Here is a 27,463-nt window from a genome sequence, read left to right as displayed (position 1 = left end):
TGAGCAGGGAAAATTACTAGGTTGGGTAACAAAAAGACAGGCTAGGAACAAGAAACAGCCACTCAACTCATCTACCTCTTCCTGTTGTTGAGGTGCACATTCAGGACCTGGTCATAATGGTTTTGTTTCTCTGCTCTCTCTACAAAACAGTGTCCCTCTAAAACAGGATTCTGTCCAGAGGCAGGATTATTGATGTTGGGTCAGGATAAAACGGGGGTGGGCAGGGGATTAGATCTTTGCACTGAACAATCACCCAGCAGTGATTTTCCTCAAATTACCCAACAAGTGGCCACAATGAGGGCATGTCATCCAATTCAAGGGGGGAAGGGGGAAACTTGAAGCTGGAGGACTAAGAGGAGGTAATCCAACTTGGAAGAAATGAAGCTCACAGTTTGGATCATTCAGAAGGAGTAAAGGCACTTACATAACTCCATCCAACCTCCAGAAATGTGACCTGTAGAGGAGATTGCATGGGATGGTGCTGGTAAACGAGCACATTGATCATTGAGCTGCAATTCCATATCTATCTGCTTTTGTTTGCACAACCAAACCCCAACCCCCCCAACCCACTATCTAAATGAGGCAGCAAGTTTCATTGGTTAACAATTCTTGTGTTTGGTCTATACACACTGGCTGAGCGCAATTGATTAACATAGATTCATGCTCGGGGGTAAGATTACATGCCACTTTCTTCCAAATCTCAGAGCAGGGCCTCGGCACATTTATATTTCTCATGGATTCAAAGTTCCAGAATGAAGACCCAGTGACAACAAAGCCACAGCAATCCATTTCCAAGTCAGGATGGCACATGATCTGAACAGGAATTTGAAGGAGGTGCCTATCATGCATGTCGGCCTTGGTCGTGAATGTGAGGCCTGATGGAGTGCTCCTGTAAACCATATAAAAATTTTCTGATTCACCGACAGCTCATTCCCACCACTTCATCCTAGATTCATTCCTCCATTCTGAATAATGTAACTTATTTACATGCAGAAACTGATAAATTTTCCACCGTACTAAACCAACAAGCTATGGTAGGGACTCCTTTCAATATACATAACCAAGTTGGTAAAATTTAGATGAGGCCCAAACTTATAAATAGTTTGGCCTCACATATTGTGGCTTTTGAAGGACACCACAATTGCATAGCAAACATTGTTATTGTTCTGAGTCTGACTTGAAAATTTGATTGTGATAATTATCCTAAAATCTTAAAGTTTTGTCTTTAAATTCACATTCTTTGCAGAACTGAAGTTTTGTGCAAAACTCATTTTTTTGAGAAAAAAAAATCTGTGGAGCAGCTTCCTCAATGACTCAGCTGGTGAACCTAGTGAGTAGCTGCGGTTTACAGTCCTGAAAGACTCCCTGTTGGATTTCAGTTTGGGAAAATGGTTGGATTGCCCACCCTCTGGGGCTGAAATCACAAGGCCCACTGAGCTCAGGAACAGACAGCAGATGGGGCCTAGGAATTACAAGGCTAATTGGCATGCCCATTTTTGATCTGTTCCCAAAACTGACCATTTTGGCTAAGGTGAGTTCAGGGTCTATCAAGGCTGCCACAAAGCAGGCAGGCTTAACCGGGATTTAATGTGGAACACAGGGGATTTCAAAGAGGTGTTTACTTCCCCAATGGTGTTGTAACTGCCTAGAGATGGGCACAAAGTGGCAGACCAGAGCATCAGTGTTCCCAAAAGTTTCCAGACTCCCTCTGCAGCCTGAATGGCATACAGTCATAGGCAATCCCAATGAAGGGAATGCATCTGTCCCAATCTTCCAGTGTTGTTCAGTTATTACTTTGTATTCTTTCAAATAAACCTTACTTTAGAAGGCACCTCCTTTTTTAAGTACCCTCTTAGTTACTTATCTTTCACTGAGGCCAGGTTCTCCTCTCAGGTTGCAGAAACCACTTTTGAGAAACGGCCTACTGCCTTTGATTGACAGAGAACTAGTCTTGATGCCACTAATGGGATACCTCAAATCAAAATTTCAACAAACAACTGTTCCCTAGCTGCTCCCCCCCACCCGCCGAAGGTGGGTTCAGAAGCTACAAACAGTCTCAGCTCTTGCCTACTGCCCCAACATTAAAACTTATTCTTTAATCTTCACAACTACTGACCACTGTTATAATTGTGTCAAGGAATTGACCAAAAACAGGACTGGACTCACCTCTGATGCCCCGCCAGTACTCAATCAGGTCCTGACCATCAAATCCTATACACAGGTCACACAGCAACTTCAACGTAAATTGCGTACAGCTAGAGAAAAAAAAATGACCAAGCGTACCTCGTAAATTTGTAAGTGTAGAACTTAATAAAGTTTAGTGCAAGTGGTATAGATGGAAAGCTAGCATTCCAGTGGTCTGTGCCAGGAAGTTTCAGCTTTGTACAGAAGGTTCTTAATGGCATCAGTTCAGAGACACATCCTCACAAGCAAAGATGGAAATTCCAGATCTTGGTGGATAACAAGACAGCAGGAATAGCAGGCTGACTCCCATGCCCCCTTATAATTAAAGTTTCTTGTGTATGTTGTGAATAGGTCTTGAGTAAAAATATTTTTAAACTAAACCAAATATTCATAAAAACAGCATAGTTGCCTTCAAAATTATAGGAGATTTTATAGGTGCATTTGTTTTATCATTTGCCACCTTTATCCAATACTGTCAACACTTCATAAATATCTAGATATTATTTGCCGTGGGTTGCTTTTAAGCAATAGAAATTTGTGGTCTTGACACTCAGTGACGTCACAGCAGTGATAATCTGAGTGAATTGAAGAACTATTGTCTGCTAAACTCTTCCATAGAAGTCATATCAGAAGATTGTGGGAAATCTTCCTCACAAACATAACCCTAAAAGTATGTGCTCACTCCACCTTTATCTAAAAGACTTTTGTAAAGTGCAGCAATTCCTGTAGAACCATGAAGCCATAAACTAAGTAGAACATAGTTGTAAATGGAATCATTAATTTATAGGAGGATTCTGGTAACCTGTTTACAACATATGTAACCCAATGATAAGAAACCAAGAGGTAAATGTATAAATTTATCTTTCAGTAAAAGGAAATGGAAATTTGAAATCAGTAATTGCTATTTCTTATTTAAGCCTCTGTCAGACGGTCTAAAGGAAATACAAATGTAAGGCTTAAATAGAATGTAGGTAGGTTCTGATTAACTTGTCCTTATTGAATAAATGTTCTCTATTGCTGTATATGACATGCTAAACTCTGAGGAGAAATTCAGATGTGCTGCATTTTGCATTTGCAATAAATTTCAAATTTATAAAACTATTTATCCAGCAGTCAAATCATACCCATCACATGCATACATGTTGACTGGCCTGTACTCGGATAAGCAAAGTCGCAGCAAGTAAACATTTTTCTGACAGTGCTGTTTGCAGTGTAGCCTCTGGCTATTTGTTCACCAGTAGCCTGGCTTTGCTGACATCATCAGTTTGACCAAGCTACTAAGGCCGGCATGGTTGTAACATTTTTTTGTCAGGAGCAAATCAATCGTGCAACTGAATTAATGCTCCTCTAGTGCATAAAAGCATTCACTGGCACAGAGCCTTCTGCTGAATAGTACTGAAATGCAGAACAAAGTCCATGTGAGGCCATACTGGACTCAACCAGGTAAATGTGCATGTATACCATACTGGATCGATAAAGGGACAATCAAAGCCATCCATTGTTAAAAAGCATTTAGCCCCATTATAATTGGAAACAGTCATAGGGTTTTCACTGCCATATTATGTTCGCTGCTATAAGTTTCATTTTCTAAAATAAAAGGCCTACATTTGGAACTTTGGAATAGTTAACAGTGGCTGGGCAACATTATAGTTGCTTGTTGTTAAGTTCCTAACCTCACGCCACTGAAATGAATTGATGCTGAGCAGAGGTGGAAAATCAGCGAACGTAGACAACCTGTATGCATGATGCCAGTTGGAGTGGGATCATCAGAGGGAAAGAATATGGTCTACAGCCAACCTTGTTGAGAAGAAAAACTGATGGTGGGAGATTATAGCAGGAAAATGCATGGATAAAGGTGTAAAATAAATTGAATGAGGGCTTGCTGTTCCTTTTCAACAAAGCACTGTGAATTGTATATCTGAACTCATTAGTGCAGCAAGGCAAATGGCACAGGGTTTAGCTATTGCTCCATGCAGGCTGGTTTTCTATAGATTTGTTCTTGAAGAGAATTTGTTACCATATTGGAACATTTACAAACTCACCACAGCCTGCAACATAACTAAAAAACTAAATCAGACAAAAATTTGGCAAATTGGTCCACAACAGTAATTTCTTACCCAAGTTGTATTTGCTGTCTTGTGAATGTTTCAAGTGTGTGGGTTTTTTTTTCCTTCTTGGTTTATATTCTAAAGCTTATGTGTTTGAATAATTCTGAACATACCGAAATTTCAATCATCATGAAGGAATTTTCCAGACTTCTTGTTAAAAAATTAAATAAACAGGGCTTGCTATTGATTCAAACAAATCCCCAAAAAGTTTATTTTCTTCATTCACCTCTTGAGAATGTCTATATGCAACTGCAGCTGTGGTCCGTAACCCAATTGCTTCCTTGCATCACAGATCACATCACCATGCGTGGCCCTGTTTGCAAATCAGCAAAGCACAACTAGATTTTTTAAGGTGACAGTGCGCCTTTAAGTGAATCAGCTGATCTAATGATATTTTCTCTTAAAATATTTTTGTAATGAAAGAAAGCAAAGATCAAGACTGAAAAGACTTTGAATTTTGAAGAGCAACATTTATTCATATTTCTTTCAATCTTATTTTTGGGGTGCATGCTCAAAATACCACCTATTTGTTTATTAAAGGCTGGTGTGTCATCAGGCCTGAGATTCTTGTTTATAAAAATACGATATGTGATGATGTTGCTGCTGAGTGAGCAGCCAGATCAGGAGATTAGTGAAATAAAAGCCACCAGTGAACAGGTTGAGTCTGCACTGCTTTTTTTAAACACTAAATATTGTTTGAATAATCTCAGAGACAGGATCTTCATAAAACTGTTTTGTTGAAGATATCAGCCAGAAACTCCTGATACCATAAGGCCTATAAAATATTTGTTATTCTCTCCTCTCTTTAGAAAGATTTGTGTTGTGTGTTCATCACAAAAGCAAACTCATTTCAATAGACAAATAAAATCACTTTTTGTTATGCTTTATGACAATCCACTGAAGCATATAATGACAACTTGCATTTGGAAATTGTAGTACAGTGTTCCCAGGTACTTCACATGAGTATTATCAAATATAACTTAAGACTGAGACACTGAAAGAGATATTAAGGGCAGATGACCAAAACCTTGGACAGTAAGGTAGGTTTTCATGGGCATCTAAAAGGAGGAGAGATAAGCCACAAAGGAAATTGGAGATGGAAAAGATGCCAAGGTTTTTGGAGCACAGAGGCACAGATCTTCTCTCCAAGTCTCTCCATCAGAGCAAAAACGTCAGACATTGCCTAAACTTGTAAGTCCTGGGCAGGAATGGGGATAGGGTACATTTTCTACATTCAAATATCATTCAAATACAATCTGAATTATCAGCAAGTGGGATTTCTGTCACCATGGAGTGTGAAAGCGATGTGTGCGGACCTGGCAAATGTGAGTCTGAACTTTGTGGAATCATTTGGTTTTAAGTATGTTCATCAAGCTGGGAAGTTGATTTGCAGATGTTTCATCCCCTGCCTATGTGACATTTTCAGTGCTTTGGAGTCTTCTGTGAAGCAGTGCTGTACTGTGTCTTTTGGAATTTATTTAGTTCCGTTCCTGCTGATTCCAGTTGCTGGTTCCAGTTGTTCATTGTAGTACACAGTATATTGGGTGTAAGTCTATGTGTTTGTTGATGGAGTCCATGGATGAGTGCCATACCTCTAGAAATTCTCTGGCTGTCCTATGTTTAGCGTGTCCCATGATTGTTGTGTTCTCCCAGTCGAATTTGTGGCCCTTATCATCCGTGAGTGCGTGGCTACGAAGACAGCTGATCATGGCATTTCATAGCTAGTTGGTGTTCATGGATGCGGGTTGCTAGTTGGCTGTCCATCAACAAGCAAATTGACCTGGACCCAATATACCGGCCACTACAATGAACAACCGGAACCAGCAACTGCAAGCAGCAGGAATGGAATCAAATAAACTCCAGAAGACACAATACAGCAGCACTTCACATGAGACTCCAAAGCACTGAAGATGTCATTGAGACAGGGGACAAAACATCTGCAAAGCAACTTCCTAGCTCAGCGAACATACCCACCACTATGACAACTGACATCCAAGCTACAAATCTTTTTGCAAACCTTGAATCATTTGGATAGTTAGGGCTTTCCCTTGGAGTAGTAAGGCACTCCTTTTGATCTGGTCCGTGGACACTTTTGTCCTCTTTGATGAAGGTCAGGTGCCCATTAAGGTGGGTTAGATTCCCTTTGGAATTGTTATAAACAGGTGTAAGTGCAGTAAAAGTGCTATACTGGATAATTTGATCTGTCAGCAAAGCAGTCAAAATCAACTGTCAAACTGTTAGAAATGTCCATCAAAGAGACCTGTCAAAAGTGTTAGTTGATCTGTTAAAGAAATCTGTCAAAATTGTAAAGAGGACCTGTCAAAAGAACTGTGAAGAGGAGCCATCAAGAGCACCTTTCAAAAGGAACTATAAATGCATTTAAACGTTCTGCCTTTTAAATCTTTAATGAAAAATTTATCATGTGTGTTAAACAAAAAGATTACTTGTTGTTTCACTCTTGTCGACTGACATAAGTCTGAAAGTTTTCATTGCTGGATTATTGCTGCATAACTGATTTTACAACTATCCCTTCAAATTTTTCTTTTCTGGCCTTAGCCTGAGTGGTATATGAGACAGACAGAACACATACATACTTCTGTTCACATCGCTAGATTTTTTTCAAACAGCTGACAGTCCAGTCAATTGAGAGGTATAGTTCTGGATCATGCATGGCTGATCAAGAAATCCTACTATCTTATCATCTGCCATAAACAGATCAGAAGAATTTATAAGCTGACAACCTGTTTGGTTACATTTCCAGTTTAATTGACAACTAAAAGTGGTTATAGACACTTTGATGTGGCACTTTGAACTCCAACACATTGCAAGAAGGGATTGTATGTTGAAATGAAATGATTGCTAGAAAGACTTACTCAGTGAAAGGGAATGTAAATGTATTAAATAGGATTTTGTGAATGAAAAATATTTTTTTGAAGTTTGCAACAGGGACTAAAATTGTTTTAACAAACGTTATTTTTTCTCATGACTGCATGCATCTGGAGGTCTCATTGTGGTTACAAAGAGAGTTGGTATGGTAAGTGTAAGTACAATGGATGGTGAAGGCAAGGATTGGATTTAAATAGGTTAGGACTGAGAAGGCACTAACAGAGCTGCAAGAATAGGGGCCATCTTCATCTGCTGGCTGTGAAGGTTACTGCCTCTCCGAATGTCTGGCTCCCATCAAGGAGTGGTAGGTAAACCTGTGTGGAATCTTTCAGTCATGTACCCATACTGCATCAAAACAGTGACCGAGGTGATCTGCACAAAGGCACACTGGCTCATTTCATTCCCCCATGACAAGGTCAGTGCTGCAGCAGAAATGTAGGTGGGCGCCCCGTGATGCAGAATGTCATCAACTGCACACATGTGGCACAAAGTAGGCTGTATCACAATGCTATGGAAGAAGTTAGTAATAACTCCTACCAGGACATAGCTATGAATAGGTACACTGTGGCATGGCAGTTAAACAATGATGAGGGTGAGACAATAGGATTGCATTATGAGAGACTGTCAGCCATATTAGTTATGTGCCTTGGGCAATTTTGGTTGCTGTGCCATTACATTGCCACTGATGAGAAATGTTGAATTGTGAACACTTGCCTAGCTGCTCAGTGGCCCATCAAAGATGGTACAGTTGCAACGGATGCTGATCTTTAGCAATTATTCACCAAGTGGCAAGTTCTTCTCGGAATGATGCATGGTAAGATGGGGTTGGAATCAAACCTGAGAGAAGGAACAGGAGTGTGGTATTTAATTAATGCAGCACTTTTGGTAAGGTACAGCGAGAAAACTCACTGGTCCTCATGGCAAAATACCTTCCAAAAAATTCAACACAATTCAGACTGAGTCAAAAAGCATAAGATTCAATCCATCAATTTTTGAAGAGGAGCTTTCTGAATGATAGCAATCATGCTAATGCACATTTAGCTGGTGCAGATCTCATGTGCAATATGAAGGCAATTCTTCTGCATTCCCAAGATCCTTGGATTTTTATGGATCCTCATGATCATACAGCCAAATGTTGATTTTTCTAGCCTTGGATCACAGAACCTCAAGCAACACTGGTACCGGGAAAAATTAGTATAGATTGTGTCATTAAAAGTTTTGATGCTGCTTCTGTTATACGAATGACATGGTATTTTAGCTGCATACTCGAGGGATTCTAGCATAGAGGATTGTTCTACAAAGCAGTCAGAAAAATATCTCTGTCACTAATTCCTTATTCAACAAAAGCAGAGAAGGAAACATGAAGTTCCAAACAAAAACATGTTTGAATCCAAGCAATTTGTATCAAAAGGTTCAAAATTGCATTTCCAACCCAAAACTAGGAGCCTTTTGATGATTTACCTTCACTTCCAATTGATAACATATTAATAATTCAGCAGTATGCTACAATAATTATAATGCAGAGGTGAGTTTGATCAGCATTATTAGATACTAAAAATCCACCAAATGTATTTATCTTTTATTCCCAAGGCATTTTCTTTCCCTTTCTTGTTTCAGTATCCATATGCTCTTTGCCACCTCCTGATTCCAGATGTTTAAGATGGTGTGAAACAGCCCAGGGTAAATTTCTTCAATACCCCTCCCTCCTTATCAGGATCTTTTTGACCTTTTCTGGCTTTGTTTTTACTTCTGACTCACATAGGGGTGAGGAAGTCAAAATGCGTAGGCCATGAGTTCGAATCTACTCATTCACTCCTCCTTCCAAGCCTTGTGACTGATTATTCAAGGCATGAAAACAGAAAAGTAATCTGTTGCATGTAACTTTCACAGTGAAACAGTTATGAAGAACAGGTATTTGTTGTATTACTGAAACACAAGATTGTACGTTGGGAATGGCAAGGACCAGTATCCATGCAGAACATTAGTTTATTTATTGCTGTTTATGAAAATTTAAATGATATCACTGTGGCTCAGCTACAGATGTCAAACATCTGTCCGCCATCTTCTGTCTTTAGAAAACATATGGTTGTGATATGCAAACAGCATTATACACATAGAAAGAGACATTTTTATCCCTCAGCGCATGTTACTGTCATTTTGTTATGGGGGTAAAATTATCCAAATGTGAAATAGTCCAAATTAATGCAATCTGATGTTCATTTCAGGGTTTCTCAATTCATTGACCTTCCCTTGATCATGGCTTCTACTCATGAGGCCAGTCTGTAGTTCCTTTCTTCCAATTTGCAGCATGTACACCATGACCAGTTTCTCCCATGCCATTTCTTGGTGACATGTAGTGTTTCATATCTTTAGGTTAAGTAATAAATGCATGGTAGAACTTGCAAACATGGCACTCTGGAACCTGCTAAGATACAAGAAAGTACCTACAAATTAACTTGAAATTGTGACAGCCATCAGTATTTGGCAATAGGCTTACATGAACAAAGTACCATACCACCTTAACTGTTTTCCCTAGTTAATCATCTGACAGGACGGAAAGTGTAATGTCACACGTGAGTAGTTAGAGATATATGTGTGACAGATACACCATTTCCCAGCCAAGGCACAAGAAGAGATAAGAAACTTATCACACGTAATATAGATCAGATACTAAACATTTCCTTAGTTTGCCAACTGACTGATATGGTCACAATCAACTTGTTTCTAAACTGTCATTTCTTTAAAGCAGCAATTGGCTTTGCAAATGTTTTAACGGCGTTAAAAAATGGGAGTAAATTGTGAAATGAACCAGGATAAAGAGACTTAAGGAAAAATGCCAGTTTTCATCATTTCATGTTTTTCCAAATAAAATGTGTTACCAACTTAATAGTGTTTTTAAGATATTGCTTATTCTTTAAGTTACAATAGTTTTTCGAATATTCACAAGAAATTCAGACAGCTACAGTGGTAAATGCATTATTTGACAGACAGCCCTCCAAATTCATCACTTTCAAATATATACTCAGCTCTCCTTTGAAACCTCTTATAGAATTCACCTCCAGCACTCTCCCAAGCAGCACTTTCTAAATCCTAACAACTCTTTGAGTAAGGAAGTTTCTCCTCAACTCACTCCTAGCTCTCAGAAAGATACCAACCAGTGGAAACACAACATTTTTCTTTATCCTGTCAAAATTGATCTTAATTTTGAACACCGCAATAAGGTCACCTTTGTAATCCTCTGTGCTCTGAGGAAAATAAGGCAATTTCCCTAATCTTTCCTTGCATCTAAAATCTCTTATGGGTCTAGATTAGAGTGGTGCTCGAAAAGCACAGCAGGTCAGGCAGCATCCGAGGAGCAGGAAAATCAACATTTTGGGCAAAAGCCCTTCATCAGGAATAGAGGCAGGGTATCTGCAGAATGGAGAGATAAATGAGAGGGGGGTGGGGGTGAGGAGAAAGTAGCATAGAGTACAGTAGATAAATGGGGGTGGGGATGAAGGTGATAGGTCAGAGAGGAGGGTGGATTGGATAGATGGAAAGGAAGATAGGCAGGTAGTACAGGTCATGGGACGGTGCTGAGCTGGAAGGTTGGAGCTTGGGTGAAGTGGAGGAAGGGGAAATGAGGAAACTGATTTTTACCTAAAATCTCTTATTCCTGGTATCATTCTTATAAATCATCTTTGCACTCTGTCCAGGGCTTTAACATTCTTCCAGAAATGAACACAATACTCCGAATGTTGGCTAACTAATGATTTGTAGAGGTGAAGAGTCATTTCCTTGATTTTATTGTATACTCTATGCCTTTACTTATAGACCCAAGGACTTCATAAATTAAAGTTATGGTAGTGTTTAGCTTGAACTCTTAATTAGCTTTGGTGATCCTAAACTTGTTGAGTCCTCTAAGAATTCTGTGTTTTTTGAATTTTGCCTTCATGCATTCCACACTCCCTTCCCCAGATGCTTCAGTCCTAAATCAGAGTTTAGCAAACAGTGGGTTGGGTCCACGCTAGTATCGGAGGTGGGAATTTGTGGGTTTCTGCTCCAAAGCAACAACAGTTTTTATGGAGTTAGGAATGAATGCTAATAATTGCAAGATCCTTTAAATTCTAGCATCTTTTTTTCTAATGGTGGATGTGACCTTTGATATTTTCTTGAAGCCAGATCGCTCCTGCAAAAAATGTCTGCAAAAAGGCAGTTTTCATTGAAATAAACTCAATAATTTAAACAATTCCCACCATGTTGACTTTTTCCCTTATCAGATAAGAAGGTAAAACAGCTCCCTCCCCTCACAGCACTCAGGAGCTAAACCCTCCCCCATTAAACACTAGGCACTAAAGCAAACACCTTCCCAATGGTCACATAAAGTCTGAGCCACTAAGCTCAGGACACACCAGGAAAGTTTGGGAAACACTGCTCTAAAATCTGGAATATCTCTCTGAAACTGATCCACCACTCCATTTCTCAAGTCTGACCCAAGTTTTTAATCAACCGTCCTAATAACCCCTCAAGACTCTCAGCATCAAATTTTATCTGGAATGGCTCTGCCAAAGCATCTTGGGATATTTCACGAAATGAAAGGTAAGCTGCAAATGCAAGTTGTTATTGTTGCTCAACACAGTTGAGGATAAAACATGGTTGAAAGTAATGGACAGGAATTTAATGTGCATGGAATGAAAAGGTCATGTTTTGAGATAGGCTGACAGAAATATGAGATTAGAATGGTCCAACTCCATCACATAAGAGGGCAATAGCATTTATATCTCAGGGAGGGGTGCCCAATGCAAACTGTTTAAACAAGAATTCAGTAAAATATGAACAAAATGCATTTAAAATTCTAGGATAATCAAATAAAAAGATCCAGAGACAAAAGGTATCCAACATTCTGTGGATTTAAGAAAGATCATTGTGAACTTCGGATTGGAATAAGCTTATTTGTATCAGAATGTGCCTCTCCAAAACTTGAAGGAGTGGCACCCACCACAGAAAAAAAAGGTTAACCTAAGTAAGGTAGTAAAGTTTGTGGAATTGGGCTGAAATCAATCTGAATTGGATTCAACAAATGATAACATAGAAAGTCCCATTTTGAGAAGGCTCAGTGGGTTAGCTGAATCCCCACCAAGATCACACAATGGACCTGACACATTCATTATTGACATTTCAGGAAGCATGGGCTACCAAAAGTAGCTTCATCAAAGAGGGGTTGAAATTTAAATTTAATTCTCCTTGGCACTCAATAGCATTACCATTGCTGAATCCTCCAATATTAACATCTTGGCGGTTACCACTGACCATAAAGTGAATTGAATGAGATATATAAGTGGGATATATGAGGTGGCACAGTGGCTCTGTGGTTAGCACTACTGCCTCACAGAGTCAGGGACCTGGGTTCAATTTGACTCAGGTGACTCTTTGGGTGCTCCGGTTTCCTCCCACAGTCCAATGATGTTCAGGTTTGGTGGATGGGCCATACTAAACCACTGATAGTGTCCAAGGATATGTGGGTTAGGTGGATTAGGTGGGAGGTGTAGGAGTGCAGGGAAAGGGTGGGATGCTACTTGTAGGGTAGGTGTGGACCTGTTGGGTGGAGTGACCTGTTTCCACACTGTGGGGATTCTATGAAAGTATGGTTATAAAAGCAGGACAAAGGCGAAAATCTTGCACTGATTAATTCGCTTCCTGACTCCTGAAAGATGTTCACAACCGACAAGGCATGAGCCAGGAATATGATGGAATACTCTCCGCTTGCCTGGATGATTCTGGCTCAAGAGTTATGCCCGAAATGTCGATTCTCCTGCTCCTCGGATGCAGCCTGGCCTGCTGTGCTTTTCCAGTGCTACACGTTTTGACTCTGATTCTGGCTCAAACAACACTCAAAACATGACACCCTTCCTGGACGAAATAGCCCACTTAATTGACACCACATGCACAAACATTCTCCCATCGCCAACTCTCAGTAACAGAAATGTGTACCATTTACAAGACACACTCCCACAAAGACTCACTAAACTCATGTTCAGCATCATCTAGAGGGAGAAAGGCAGGAGTTACATGGGAACACCACCATCTGCAAGATCCCCTCCAAGCCACACACCATCCTGACTTCGAAATACATTGCCATTCCTTCACTGTTGCTGGGTTAAAATCTGAAACTCCCCCCTCCCGAACCGTGACTAAGGATGGGCAATAAATCATAGAATCCCTACAGTATGAAAGCAGGGCATTCAGTCGATCAAGTCCACATTGCCCTTCCAAAGGCCATCCCACTCTGACCCATCCTCAATCCCTCCCACCCCCACCATACTCCTGTAACACGACATTTCCCAAGGCTAATCCACCAAGCCTGCACATTCCTAGACACAATCGGCAATTTAGCGTGGCCAATCCACCTAACCTGCACATCTTTAGGCTGGGGAGGAAACCAAACCACCCAAAGGAAACGCACGTATACACATTGAGAAAGTGCAGACAGTTGCTCGAGGCTAGAATCCAACTCAGGTCCCAGGCACTGTGATGCAGTAGTACTAGCCACTGAGTTACCATGTTGCTCTGCTGCTCCAGTCAACCAAGCCAGCATACTATCAATGAATAATATTTTTGTTAAATTGGTCTTGTGCGGTGGGGCAAACTGGGTGACAGCAAATTGGCAACTCATTTAACATTCTGCCAAATTTAGTGTTCACATTGATTTCAATTTTGCCCAATCAATGTCATGTCCTGAACAATCTGTAATAACAGAATCATTTCAGAAGGGTCAAATCAGCATAATTTAGCATGTAAATACCATGTGGTGCCTGTTGATCACAAAGGGCATACTACAGACAATGAACATGTTAGGCAATCAGCAGGCCTGTAGGATTACTTTCATTCCCACTAAGATATGTATAAATTATTCTCTCTAAAAGGGCAATATTATTAAAAGTTCTGGAAGGATTTAGATTACCAAAGCAGGTTTGAAATAAATCAGTTCGATGGTGAATAAGTCACATTTCATGAACTATCGAATTATATATCTGGGCAAATCTACCCCAATGGGATGTGTGCAATTACCACTTCTTAAAGCGATAGCGTCATTAAATTTCAGAGATTTTTCAGGACCCAACCAAACTAGTTTTAATCAAAACGATTTTACAAAACTATACAATGAATTATGGCAGAAATGGCAGAAAAAGGTAAAAGACTTATTTGTACTTGTTGACCATTCATTGAAAGTACACAGTCAATTGTAAGCTGGTACCACTAGACCAATCAAGTACTGGATTTAGCTTGAGACATTTAGTTTTAGTCAAAACAAGTCATTTTTAACCCTTCATGACTCAACCACTTTTGAAATATTGGGGAAGGATTTCTAAATGGTAAGCATATAACAGAAAAACAGTTTATAATATTCCTATTAATAGTGAACAGATAATCGTATATCCAATATTATGTCAATTAGTTCCTTAGAAATAAAGGAACTGTTGTAGCAAGTTAACAGGCATGTAGTGTGGAAGAATACATAGAAATTTATAAATTATAGATCCAATGAAATCAAATTTGCCATAATGGTTACGGTATCCATGAAAAGTTATCAGTTTTGCTTAATTAATTCAGAGTTGGTGATAATGTGTCATCTTTTGCTAGCCCTCTTGCATCTCAAGACAAGGATTTGGCTTCAAGTCCCATCTAGGGCTTGCAAATGAAAAGACCAAGACTAACACTCCAGTGCAGTACTGAGGGAACTTTACAATACATCAGAGGTGTTGTCTTTCAGAAAATACATTATACTGAGGCTCCCATCTCCTGTTTAGATGGATGTAAATAATTCCATGGCAGTATTTGTATAAGAGCAGGAGAAGTACTCCTGTTGTCCTAACCAATATATATCACTCAGTCAACATCACACAAACAGATTATTTGGTCATTATCACGTTGTTAACCACATTCATAAAAATTTGGTGGAATACAGATGTTAGTCTGTGATGCTGACATAGCAGATGCAGAAAATTCACAAAGTATTGGCTACATTTCACCTTACTCATAATATTGACTGAATTTTGGTGAAGTGCACAACATGACAAATTGTGAAGAGTCTGACCATCGGCTTGTTAACACAATTAACACTATTTTTGTTTGATTCTTTTCTATTTTTACGTACAACAATGAAAAGGTTTGGCCAGAGACTAATCTTCAGGAACTAAAATAATGTTGGCTTCTGTTTAGTATGCATTATTGGCAAGTCAAAGTACCTTCTGAGGTGATTTACCAAGTTAATTAATGCACAGTTTGCGTTAACATTTGTGAAATATTAATGATAAGTAACAGGTACAAGGCATAGAGGGTTCAATAGTTTCTCCAAATCAAATTTAAGCAAACCACTCAAATATGATAAAGATCACAGCAAAACCTAATCCCATACTCACCTGGCATCCAAACACATACATTCCAACAAGAGTCATATGATAGTGATCAGGAACAGGAACTGTGCTGATTATCCCCTCTCTAATCCAGTGACTGAAATTCACTGCTTCCCTATAGCAATTGAAATTTGTCAGCTCAGCACAGAACAGGAATAAAAACTGGAGCCACCCTGATCTGCATGCCTCAATATTACATCACACAATTTATTTAGCCACTGGGCCAGCAGGGAACCTAAAGTGAAATGTTTTAAAGTAAATGACTGGTAAAATTCCTTTACAAGGCAATTTATTGGGTAAATGTGACCTTTGACATGTACGTGCTACTCAGACTGAAGGTGGCCTAGTGGTTAGTAGCATCAAATCACTAATGCTCCCAACACTGAACAAGCTGCAATTTAAGAGGACCTTTTTTGTGCTTTGCTTCAATACTTTGTCAGCTTTAATTCAATTATTAAGAGTCTCAATTGCCCTCAAGGAGATGAAGAGTGCTGGGTTAGCAGTCCTTTTGCTTAGTGATGGCATCAGCCCACTTCTGGTGTAATCACTAACAGTCTTGCAGTGGTGTGAATCCAACACCTGGTAACCTAATAATAACATAACATTCCAGACATTAATGATTGTGACTAAACTCTGAGCAGACTAATGGTGGACAGATTTCTCTGGTGGTATAAAAGTAGTAGACATAGGAATTATTCAGTCCGATGACAGACAGACCACAATCTGTAGAGGTACATATTTGCGTCCTCCATCATATAAAGGCAGCTGTTTCAATACTTATGTATTCAAAAGTTTTAATTCAGAATTTGAATTTATTGAAACATTAACATAAGTGCATTTTGATTTTTTTAAGTTGTATACCAAAAATATGGGGTAGCACATGGCCTTTAAATAAAAGCAGACTGAATATGAGTTACTGTCATACAGTGAACGCTGACGTTTTTCTTTTAAGCACAGCTTTTCATACTTAAAGGAATTCAAGCAAGCAGTGCCTTTTTTTCCCTTCACAAATGCATTGAATTTATGAGGAATACAGCAAACTTTTTATTAGAGCAATATTTAAATTTCACAAACTAGAGATTCATTAGTTAGTTTTCCAACTAATGTAAATCTCCTATGCTGTAATATTATAATTAGATTTGTAACATTCACTGAAATCTCATCATTTGGCAAATTCCACAAAAATGCAACTTCAAGAATTTAACTCCTGGTGGGCCTGTGAATGCTGCTCACTGACCTACTTTTCAAATTTATCATTTCCACTGGAAATTCATCACTTCAAGTACAATATATTTTTTAATTTTTAGCCACTGATTAGGACTGAATTAAGGGGAACTTTTCTTCAAGCAAGGCATTAATGATAGAGACAGAGAAGGATAAACATGGCAGTTGAGATGGAAGTAATTTTGCATTAATCCTGAGTGTTGATGTTGTTCCCAAGATATACTTTAATAAAGAGAGTGTCACCACAATGGGCCTTGTGTTCTTCCAACACATTTTTTTTGCATCCAGGTCAGTTTAAGTGCTTTTGGGTGATAGTTACTCCCTTTAGATTAATTTACAAAACTGCCTACTTTGTACATAATAATCACCAAGCCAACTGTTCCTTTTTTCTTTCCCTTAACATGTCAGAATGACAAAGTTATGCCACCAGATCAAATGCAATACGTTAGAAGAAAATCTTGAAACTCTTGATCTAAGTGACAGAGAGTGCGGGGACAGAAGTTTCATAAATTGTCATGCTATTTATAATCAATTAAGATATACTGCCATGACTGATGACATGTTCATACACTGTCTTACATCACGGAAATATAATAGACCATATATTATCTTGCTTAATAACTGCTGATGCTGCTCACTTTTATTTTAGTCCAATGTGAAGATTATTTTAAATATCGCTGAACTGATGAGATGGGGAGAGATAATTCACTTTTAAAAACAGACAATTTATAAATATGTCACACAACTAACGAAGTTTCAAAGTATAGTTTCTCAGCTCCTCATCCACTAATTATCTGACTAACGCTGTGTGCTTTTAAAACATTCGATAGAATCTCAGGCCTATACTCACAAATAGCAAAAGGTTCCCTCAATAACTGTTATAAATTTGATAATGTAGCACACAGTAGGACATGTAAGATAACATCATAGAAACCACAGGGGTGAAGAGTACTCTTACTAGTGCCAGGCAAGGACCACCTTTGGCTTCAAAGAGAACTGCAGCCATTTTGGAGCCATTCCTGTTTCTTTGTGACTCCAAAGTGTGTCTCCTATAGATGTTCCATTCTCTCACCACAGGGATTGGAGCTGAGAGTTTGTCTGATGTTGTTGCACTCCATGAGATTGGCTAACTGCATTATCAGATAAAAAGCTTGTCACTTTCTGACTTCAGGGAAGGTGTTGTGAAGATTGTTGTGAAATATATTCAAATGACAAGTTTATAACCTAAGATCGTCCCGGGTTATATTTAACAGAGTTCAGGTAGACTGCTGAAGCTGAGCAACACATTTGCAATGTCAGGCGAGACAGATGTCTCTACCAGCAATTACGTTGGTCAGATTACCAAGCCATCTTTTTGATCTTTGGATACAGTGATGTTCTGACACTTTTATATAAACATGTCTCGACACAAATAAATCCATAATCCTAGAACAAAGTCATTAAAAGTTCATTTCTGCTCCCTTTTCTCCTCCACAATTCAGTCCATTAATACATGACATTAATTTTCTGGAGTATGTAGATTAGTATATGAACATTTAAATGTTTGCATGAAATTCATTTATTTTACTTTAAGAAAAATATTACCTTCTTTGAAATAAACAGTATCGTGCCTCTGTTAAAATGAAAAACACACATTTATATCACTCCTTTAGATAGCTGAATGTTCCAAGCTGTTTTTACAGAAGTAATTGGACAAAAATGGGTGCTCACCCGCAAAAGGACATACTAATAGAGGTGAACACAAGTTTGAGCTTGATCAAAGAAATTATTTGCTTAAATGAGGAGCTGGTAGTGGTTAAGTCAGAGGTTTAAGGTCCATGCAGGGTCGAGACACTTCAATACGTGATCAGTGGGCTGAAGGTAAGTAGAGTCATACAGTCATAGATATGTACAGCACGGAAACAGAACTTTTGGTCCAACTTGTCCATGCCGACCAGATATCCCAACCCAATCTAGTACCATTTGCCAGCATTTGGCCCATATCCCTCCAAACACTTCCTATTCATATACTCATCCAGATGCCTTTTAAATGTTGCAATTACACTAGCCTCCACCACTTCCTCTGGCAGCTCATTCCATACACGTACCACACTCTGCGTGAAAACGTTGCCCCTTCATCTCTTTTATATCTTTCCCTTGTCATCCTAAACTTATGCCCTCTAGTTCTGGACTTCCCTACCCCAGGGAAGAGACTTTGTCTATTTATCCTACCCATGCCCCTCATGATTTTATAAACATCTACAAGGTCACCCCTCAGCCTCCGACACTCCAGAGAAAACAGTCCTAGCCTATTCAACCTCTCCCTGTAGTTTAAATTCTCCAACCCTGGCAACATCCTTGTAAATCTTTTGTGGGCGGCACGGTGGCACAGTGGTTAGCACTGCTGCCTCACAATGCCAGAGACCCGGGTTCAATTCCCGCTTCAGGCAACTGACTGTGTGGAGTTTGCACGTTCTCCCCGTGTCTGCATGGGTTTCCTCCGGGTGCTCCGGTTTCCTCCCACAGTCCAAAGATGTGCAGGTCAGGTGAATTGGCCATGCTGAATTGCCCCTAGTGTTAGGTAAGGGGTACATGTAGGGGTATGGGTGGGTTGCGCTTCGGCGGGGCGGTGTGGACTTGTTGGGCCGAAGGGCCTGTTTCCACACTGTAAGTAATCTAATCTAATCTAATCTAATCTAATCAGAACCCTTTCAAGTTTCACAACATCTTTCTGATAGGAAGGAGGACAGAATTGCATGCAATATTCCAACAGTGGCCCAACAAATGTCCTGTACAGATGCAACATGACCTCCCAACTCTTGTACTCAATACTCTGAAAGAATACCAAACACCTTCTTCACTATCTTATCTACCCGCGACTCAATTTTCAAGGAGCTATGAACCTGTGCTCCAAGATTCCTTTGTTCAGCAACACTCCTGAGGACCTTACCATTAAATGTATAAGTCCTGCTAAGATTTGCTTTCCCAAAATGCAGCACCTCGCATTTATCTAAATTAAACTCCATCTGCCATTTCTCAGCCCATCGGCCCAACTGATCAAGATGGTAACCTTCTTCACTGTCCACTACACCTCCAATTTTGGTGTCATCTGCAAACTTACTAACTGTATCTCTTATGCTCACATCCAAAGTAGATACACGTAAGAGGTTAGAACAGAGCATATGGGTACATTGGAGTTGACAAAGGCACAGATAAACAAAGCCAAGAGAATTTTTTTTTAATTATACTTTAAACTTTGAGGCACTGAGGGAACCAGGAACTAATATGAATGAGCAAAGTGCCTGGGTGACCTGATGCAGGATAGGATGTAGGTTGAAGAGTTTTCAAATAACCTAAACTTTATGGTCAATGATAAAAAGAACACTATCCAGGAAAACACTGAGGTGACAGAATCTCAAAGTGATGAAAGTTGACATATGATTTTCAAAAGCAATGGGAAGAGGATGGTTAAGTAGTAGATAATAATGAAGGAAATAGACTCTGGCAGTCTTTATAATGAAAAGCGTCTTGGATTGGACACTTAGCTGGAAGTCCAATTTGACACTGAAACTGAAAATAGTGTTCTTTAATCTAAGATAGAAGTCAGGGTTTAGAATAAGTGACCTGAATGTGTGGTGAGTGCCAAAGATAATGGCTTTGAACTTGCCATTATTCAACTGGAAGAAGCTACCGTGGGCAAGAAACTCAATGGTGCCGCATCAATTTTGTAGCTAATAAGTAGACTCCTAAGCATCCAATTGGGTGGTCATTAAGCATATACTCTGCATTTTGGAAATACATCACACAATATACCAGATGTCCAGAACTTTAGCCTGAAACATCTCCTTTGCATATGTTAATGCTTGTTTGAGGTGCACATTGTAATACTGGGATGTCCTGAATATAGGGTAAAAGTGAGGACTGCAGATGTTGGAAACCAGAGTTTAGATCAGAGTGGTGCTGGAAAAGCACAGCAGGTCAGGCAGCATCCAAGAAGCAGGAAAATTGATGTTTCGGGCAAAAGCCCTGATGAAGGGCTTTTGCTCGAAACGTCAATTTTCCTGCTCCTCGGATGCACCCCCCCCGTCCTGAATATAGCCAGAAAACTTATATCAGAGATTTTAATTGAATTTATTTTCACATATACCGAGGCACAGTGAAAAGCTTTGTCTTGTGAGCAATACAGGCAGATCACAGAGTTAAGTAGCATAGATAAGTAAATAATAGGTAAACAGTGACAAAAGCAAAAGCACAGTTAAGGCAAATGTTAAGAGATTGTGAGTCTATTCATTATTCTAAAAACAGTAAAATAGAAACTGTTACAAAATCGGCTGGTGTGTGTGTTCAGGCTTCTGTACCTTCTCCCCAATGGTAGAGGTTGTAGAAAAGGATTGCCAGGGTGGGATGGATCTTTGAGAAGGCTAGCCGCCTTTCCTTGACAATGGTCCTGATAGATGGATTCTATAGATGGGAGGTTGGCCTTTGAGATTGTCCGGGCCGAGATTAGGATAGATCCAGGTTTAATTGCTCGTCACTGCTGAGCGCGCAGGCCTTTAGCTAGGATCTTTGTGGGAATACCACAAGCCTTCTCAGTGTCCTAGGCCTGGAAAGGAAAGCATTAGACAAGGTTTCATAATTTTAAGTGTTCTTTAGTGCCCTGAAGGGCTTCAATGAGGACACCAACAAGGTTAACTATGCTTTTCTCCACAGTTAAATAGATTCACAGTCCAGACTCATAAATGAAATATGGCCATTTAGGTGTGGTGCCAGAGTACTACTGATGCTCACAGAACTGTGTCCAGAATATATTTTATCCTTCTGAAAAGAGAGGAAACCTGTGGTGGTAAGTGCTGGTGGAAATGTATTTCTATAAATTCTGTCAAAGTGGTGAATTTTAGAAACAGTTATGCCACAAGGTTTAATTTGGCAGAACCGTACAAAATGACAATAGCAAGTACAATATTTGCATTCTGTATATTTACATAGATAAGAGGCACAAAGGTGCAATTTGTCACTTCAGTTAACCATTTCTGCATTCAATCAAATATTGATTGAAATATCTCACATAAATTATAGCTAACCACTTCATCTTGGGAGGTTTGAGGGAGTGGGAAACTGTTGCTAAGAAGCTGGGACTAATTAACTAGCTACAGACTTGCCTTCAACAACTGAGTGGCATGGAGTGAGATCAACAAAGAGCTTCCCAAATGCTACTGTTTTTCACCTCTATTTGTAAATCTATGCCTGCCTTATGACCCTTCCTGTCTATATGAACTGACACCAATCTTACATTGACCCAGATGGGCCCAGAAACAGCTTTTAAAAGCAATACCAGTGCTTTCATTGCCGACAAGGATTTTGATCACTTTTGTATTTCAACTGGGACTCCTAACATTCATAAAATGTGAATCAACAAACACACTTTGTTTTCAGTGTCAGTGAGAATTTACTTTTTAGATACCAAGTAAAATTTAGGTTAATTTGTTTTGTAAAAAGAACTCTTATGTTATCTTCTCAAGTCTGCTGAACTGAAGAGTGCACATTTTCAACATGTTCTCACAGATTGTTTTTATAAATTTGTATCAAATACAGTGACATGCCTCACAGATTGTATTGTACTGTTTACAATAATCTGCTGCATATATGCAAAGTGGGCAATTGCCAAAAAAAGGTACTTTGTAATATAGATTTCTTAAAGGAAAAGACCATTTGAAGCAAAATTCCTTCAGATTGCCCTAAATTAATGGTACTGAATAAAATTATCCAGATTAACGCTGTCGTTATTTGGATTATTGGCAGCTTTGGTACAACACTGAAATAAATAGGGGCTTCACACATTAGGGATCACATTTTACTGAATTGGATTTGGGCTGTGGCTGCTGCAGTCAACAATCATTTCATTTGGATTCCAAATTGGCTTCTGATCTTAGGTTTTCTACCAACCCCTGGAAGTTAAAAGAATTTTGCAAATGTTCATCCCAGTCGCAAAGCACATAATGCAGAACAACATGTCAATCGAAAAACTATAACAAAGGCTGAATAAAGGGGTCATAATTGATTCAGCAGATGAATAGAAAAGTGGATAATTGCAAAATAAATTTATAAAGTGCCACTGCAAACTGCATGGCTTCATTGGCAGAGGGAAAATGAACAAGGAAAATGGACAAATCCTTATAGAACCTAATGGGTTCAGTGAGCAAAAGCAGTAAGTAAAACTAACAAAAATACCAAGAGACCTAGTACACATATTTCACAAGAAGACAATAAATTGGCTCAAGGCACTAGTTTGGCTGCCATGAAGATATTATATAATGCTGCTCATTGTACCACGGCAAGGATATCTATGCATCAGGAGTGATCGTGAAATGGAAAACCCAACTGTTAACTAGCTTTGACATTTGAATTGTAAGAAGAAATGGAATACCCTGGGATGACTTATTTTGAAGAACAGAAGGCTCAAATAAGTTATTCAATAGTGTTTAAGGGATAGTTAATGTGAAGATTAATATTATGTTTGACATTGCTACAAATGCTAGACCCAGGGAACATAAGCTCAGGTTTAGAAGATGAAATTTGAAAAGAGCTTAGAACATTATCTTTTACACAGCAAGTGAGGAACATGTGAAGTGGACTATGGAATAGAGGAAGATTGTGTGAGAATATATAAGAAGGAATGTGATGAATATTTGAGAGTGATTAATTATGTGGTATTAGTATTTAGGATCAGTCAGATGATGTGCAGAGCTTTTGTATGTTTCTATGAATGGAAGCATCACTATCAGTATTCATTTTAAAAATAAATAACTCAAAAGAATGTGCTTAATGACACTCATACTAAAAGCAAAGGTCATTCAGGAATGAATTATTTTATACTTTGTCTTGCTGGAAATAGTGTTTCTTTTTCCTGAAGAATACTGTCTAATGCAATATGTTTGTTCACCACCATCATTACTCTCCAAACTCTCAGAAAACAAAAGCATTTGCAATATGCATCTCATTTTGTCTTTTCTTTTAAAATGTGTTGTACATACATTAGATATCTTAATAATAATTTAAAAAACCAATATCACCTAAATATCAGACTTCTTTTTAATAAAACACTTCAATATGTTTGTTTTGCTATTTTTTCTCCTCTCCTAAACGTCTTGATGGGAACAGTTCCTCATACACTCCCAGCCCTGCAGTATCTCCCTTAAGTGATCATTATTCTTACACATGTCTTGGCAGTGTCAGAAACCATGCGGCCACAAGGAACATCAATCAACTCAAGCCCTGCCCTCACCTGATGAACACTCATGGCCACTCTATAGTGGATGTTATGAACTTTGGCTGATTTTCCATTCTTTTAGCCAGGAGCACTAAAACCAATTACAATTGCCACCTTAGCTGAGATCATTTAATCGGCATTAATCAAATCTGTAACCTTCCCTGTCTGTATGATCTAACTAGTAATGGGGTAGACTTGAAAATGATTAGAGGAATTCATTCTAACACTTGCAAAAGTATATGTGGAAATTGAAACATTGCAGAAATGCCATTTTATGACTGTACCTTTGCTGATGTTAAATCAAGTCCTTCATCCTGTCAGATCAATAAACCTCTCGACAAGAGTTTCCACAATTAGGTCATCGGTCTACCATCTAAATGAAAAATAATGCACAAGTACAGCAACAGAACCCGTCTGAAAACATATTTTAAGTGAATCACTAGTCTCTTTAGTCATTAGATTTTTAAACCGGGGCGAGCACTAAGTTAAATAAAGATCATTAGAATTATGCTCAAGGGAAATCAGACTACTTTCTACTCATGGGATGACACCCAACGTTTGTTTCTGCATTTACTGAATCTTGCACAATTTATCATTTTATAAACTTTGTCCTGCTGGAAATAGTGTTTCTTTTTCCTGAAGAATACTGTCTATTGCAATATGTTTGTTCCACACCATCACTACTCTCCAAACTCTCAGAAAACAAAAGCATTTGCAATATGCATCAAAAGGCAAATTCATTTTAAAGAGTTGCATACAGAGAGCATTTACTCCAAGTGAAAAGAAGCAATTTGAACCTGGTAAGCGAGTGAGGCAAGTGCTTGACTCCATTTCTACCACTTTATGTCTATTCTGGGTATTCTTTACTCTTATTATGTTGCAACGTTAAGAAAAATGATTTATCAAATTTTTGTATGAAAAAAAAGTGACTTCTGGCCCCAGTACTGGATAAACTTTTGGCAGTGAGCACAGAACTTCCCTCAGACAGGAATGGAAGAGATTTTGCTGTGAAATTCCATGAACTCGGTTTACATTTCGACAGAATCCCCCTTAACCAGGTCATTTTGTTCAAACAATTTATAACTCCAGTCGTTTATAACGAAGCAGCTTGTGCTACCTTTAACCATTGATGTTGGAATAATTACAGGAGTTAAAAAGAGACATCTCGGGAATCAAGACTTTTCTAGATCTCTCGGGAGATCACTTACATTTCGTTACAGAAACCACAACATCTTATAAGTTGTACATGCTTAGGAAAAGACCTCAGCGCCCCTCCCATTCCTGCGATAATGAAGGACGGGCTTCGATGAATTATCAATGCGATTTATTATCACCCTCTGTCTGGTGATTGAAAACTTAATTAACCAAGCAGGAGTTAGCGACATGTCAGAACCGCTTGGGGCTGTGACGGAGCCAATGGTAGCATTGCGGAGGCTGAGCTTTTTTGGACTAACGGTGAGAAGCAGATATTCGGACAAGTACAACTGGTGCATAAAAGTAGGGGGAAAGCGCACAGACACAGTGGCGCGGATAAACGCACATAAGCACTTACAAACATAAGGCATTTAGCAACCACACCCCATAAACCCAAATCTATGCGCTGCCTCATCCTAACAACCTCACGAAATCCATCTTTGTGGGTCGTGGTTAAGTTAAAACCAGGTATTCTTTTATTTCCCACGAGAACTTCATCAACTTAACGCGTTAACCCTTTGGCCGCCAGTGCGTTTCACCCCATCGAAAGCATTCACTCTCCCCCCCCCCCCCCCCCCCCCATTTTTAGATCGGTTACTTGGGGTTAGAGGGTCAGAACAGTGGTTTGAATAATCTGAAGAGTTTGCTGTTTCAAGCTTTATCCTCAAAGGTCGAGGTAATTAAATGGCAAATCACAAGACACTGGAAGAGAAAAATCTACAGGGACCATTCCTAAAAAGACGAAAGGACATGATGCTCCCGTGTCTTGTTTGAAAAAAAAAACAGAAGTTCCCACGGTAGAAGCCCATAAAAGTTTTGGGGTTGTTTCGAGTGACACATTCTGTAGGGTCAGTGACGAGCTGAAAAGTTAGGGATTTCAGGATTCGGACGGAGTTGGCCAAACAAAAAGACGCGAGCTGCCAAACTTTCGGCTAAATAATAAATGTCATTGAAATAAACATGACGGTGTATGTGCGTTTGGGGTGGGGGGTGAGGTGGAGGGGTGATGTGAAAAATAACAAGAATCAAGCCCAGGACTGATCCGAACGGCAGCCTCATCTGGGGAACATAGCGATACACCCAGCTCTCCCGCTGCCTAGCCTGTGTGTATTGAATAGGAGTTGGAAAGGGCTGGAGTTTTTTGCCTTGAGTCATTGAGCAGCGCGGGGCTGTGTGATCAGGACATTCAGATACATGTAACCCTGTAAGAATGCCATTTCAGGATTACGTCGAGCGAGGGAGAGAGGCAACTGCATTTCCACTGGCCACCAGCCTTCCCCTTGCCCCGTCCTCTCTGCTGATGGCTGTGAATTGAAAAGGTAATTTAATCCAGATTCGGACTGGACACTCAGAGGGAGAGAGAGGGAGAAAAATGTTTGAAAACGTCACATCTACCGATGATCACGTTTACGGATCTTCAATTATCCCTTACCACGAAGATAGGTGGCGTGCGTTTCTGGGGCCGCACTTCAGGGACTCTCTTTATAGAAAAATGTCATTCCAACAAGCGGAACACGTCAGTCCGTCCACAGGTTGTGTTTCCTGGTGTGAGAGACAACGGAGCGATCAGTTCTAACCTGCACAGCAGGAATAACGGTCCTTCCTCAAGTCTTTAAAGGTTTCTTTTTTTCCCCTTTCCGTTTAAACAAAAATCTCGCCTTGATCTTCATGTTCCTTCATCTGCACGCTGTCGACCTCCCAACAGTCTTACCAAACAACAGAGCCAGGACAGAGCAGGTATTTTAAACATTTATCTATCTGTCTGTATTTACAGATTTAGATTTTGTGCGCAGGTATTGTTGTGCGAGTGGAAATGAACTTTAGAGAATCTTTTTTTCAGGAGACCCCTCTCCGATCCTGCCTGCATTTTAGGCGCAAAACTTTGTTCAAGTACCTGACATCCAGGTGTTAGAAAAAAAGGTGCTGAAGGGGGCAAAATGAGGCATGTCCGTCAGCTGCTGTGAATCCTTGCGCTAAAACGTCAGTTTTATTTTTAATTTTCCCCCAGCACGCGTGTGTTTCTCGTTTTGTGATTTTCATGTTGTTATTTTTAGTGAGCACTGGGTTATTCAAAGGAACCGTTACCTGCTGCGACAGTGACTTACAATGTGCCTCCCCCCTCGTTGCAATTCCAATGTAAAGACGGAAATTTCGAGGGATTTGACAAGATCGATAGATTTTTCTCAATTCTGGAAGACTGGTTTAAGAACAGGAGGCACGTTTTGTAA

The 27,463-nt window shown here is 39.5% G+C and overlaps 1 protein-coding gene and 1 long non-coding RNA gene across 3 annotated transcripts in view; one reads left to right on the top strand and one right to left on the bottom strand.

Moving 5' to 3' along the window:
- Positions 1 to 17,754: 17,754 nt before the first annotated feature.
- LOC122547992 (uncharacterized) lies at positions 17,755 to 26,777 on the bottom strand. Its single transcript, XR_006311139.2, has 3 exons — positions 26,668 to 26,777; positions 24,326 to 24,414; positions 17,755 to 21,377 (listed from the first exon to the last, which is right to left on the bottom strand). It is a non-coding gene; the product is annotated as an uncharacterized LOC122547992 (long non-coding RNA).
- The window catches only part of LOC122551730 (zinc finger E-box-binding homeobox 2-like), a 151,022-nt gene continuing 149,880 nt past the window's right edge, over positions 26,322 to 27,463 (top strand). The window contains exon 1 of one of the 2 annotated variants that reach the window (XM_087989233.1): positions 26,322 to 26,972. The gene's annotated coding sequence lies outside the window, so the exon portion shown is untranslated. The remainder of the gene's footprint in view (positions 26,973 to 27,463) is intronic. The other variant, XM_087989235.1, reaches the window with a different exon arrangement.

Source organism: Chiloscyllium plagiosum, unplaced genomic scaffold (assembly GCF_037043375.1).
Source record: "Chiloscyllium plagiosum isolate Xiang-an unplaced genomic scaffold, Cpla_swu_hap1 HiC_scaffold_7, whole genome shotgun sequence".
Classification (NCBI taxonomy): domain Eukaryota; kingdom Metazoa; phylum Chordata; class Chondrichthyes; order Orectolobiformes; family Hemiscylliidae; genus Chiloscyllium; species Chiloscyllium plagiosum.
The sequence above is the reverse complement of the archived record's forward strand: the minus strand, read 5'-3'. Positions and strand labels throughout refer to the sequence as shown.